The sequence below is a fragment of the Ammodytes marinus genome, assembly GCF_949987685.1.
Source record: "Ammodytes marinus genome assembly, contig: scaffold_36, whole genome shotgun sequence".
NCBI lineage: Eukaryota > Metazoa > Chordata > Actinopteri > Uranoscopiformes > Ammodytidae > Ammodytes > Ammodytes marinus.
Window position 1 is genome coordinate 456884 of NW_027648283.1, and position 1888 is coordinate 458771.

Here is a 1888-nt window from a genome sequence, read left to right on the forward strand (position 1 = left end):
GAAGAAATTATATTTCTACAAATACTAGACCAGTCGGCGTAGTAGAGTAATAGAGCAGCTGTTTGTTCGTCTTCAAAAACTGATGAATAAAAAGTTTTTAAAGTAAAGAAAAACGATGACAACCCCAGTTCACCTCTCAATGCACTTTGCATTCCTATGAAATGTTTCTACATGAAGAAATACTGAAACAGTAACAAGATAGATCCCAGACCTGTTCTGTCAGTGAATGAATATCTGATTCAGGGCTTTAGTTTCATCACTTCATAGGAACACAGGTGTGGGTGATTTTCATTAGTATTTTCAAACCCATCGTTGTTTGTTTGGCTTCAAGCGGTTACTGAGAACACCCAACTAATGAAAACACATAGGGCCACTAAGCATTAGGGACGCATTACATCCAACACACCCACGCTAAGCATTAGGGACGCATTACATCCAACACACCCACGCTAAGCATTAGGGACGCATTACATCCAACACACCCACACTAAGCATTAGGGACGCATTACATCCAACACACCCACACTTATTAAACCTGGCACAAGAATTGATTTCTATTGCGAAATATTTCACTTTTATTTTGTGGGTTAAAATAATTAAGCACAGCATCTTTTTGTGTGTCTCTCTCTCTGTGAAATTAAATATAATGTTAGTACAGATATTCACAAAGTTAATATCCCTCCTACGCACTATCCCTTTAAAATGTCCACAGACACGATGAAAGTCATTAGCCTCGTTCGACTCGGAGCCGTCTTGCTCAGACCTGCGCAACTATACGACACGCGTCTTGCTCAGCGCACAACAGAAATGCTGTGCGCTGAGCAAGACGCGCGTCATAATTGCGCAGGTCTGAGCAAGACGGCGACATCTCAAACGAGGCCATTCTCTCACTGCAGAATGAATGTTGAGAGAAATAAAAGCCTTCAGTGGATTGTAGAGTGGGTCCCTGTAACAGTTAGTCTGAATCTCATGTATCACGACTGACAGGCAGACAGACTGACAGACTGACAGACTGACAGGGTTAAAGATCTCTGAGTGTGCAGTGTGTAGAAGTTATTATCATTTTTCAGAACCGATATTAAACTTTGGTTGTGTTCTGAATCGCATACTTTCTACTATATAGTTTGGTAGAAAAAAGATTTAGGATGTCCCGATTCTTGTGGCCAGATTTAGGATGGTTAGAAGTACCCGGATGTCCTACTTCATGCGGCCAAGATTGTTAGTGTTGAAAACTGCATCCTGTTTGGGGCCATTCTGACCCACAATCCGGTGCGCACGTGAAGTGACGTCACATCGACGAAGCCTCCGTATGAAAACAACCGGGGATGAGACGGATATAAAAGCAAGAAGCAAGATCAAGGAGCCATGTTATGATGAAATAAGAGTAAAATTATGTCCCAATAGTATGCCTACTGCATCCTAACTAGATTATTTTTATCGTCGGATGTAGTATGTAGAATAGAGAAAAGAAAGAGGAGGAGATTCGGAACGCAACCTCTCTCCACTTGTTCCTGTTTTTAATCAAATCGTTTCTTCAATCACAATTTTGAAAAATGTCAGAATGAATGTTAAGTTAACCGTTTCAAAGTTCAATATGTGTGTAAACCAAACTGTGGGCCCTGCTGCTGTAAACAACAACAGTGAAACAGTAACTTTTCAGGAAGCTTTCTAACTTCAAACAGTGTTCCAGGATCACATTTTCCTGTGAGGAAAGTTTGTTTATTCAGTTATACATAGAGAATATACCTTAGAAAATGTTTCACTTCTCTGACACACACACACAGTTACACAGTGACCCTTTAACTGATAATGAAAATAACCCAGAAGTCCCTCTGTTTGTATAGTCAGGGGCTGCGTTCCAATCCCCATACTATCTGCTATTTAGTAC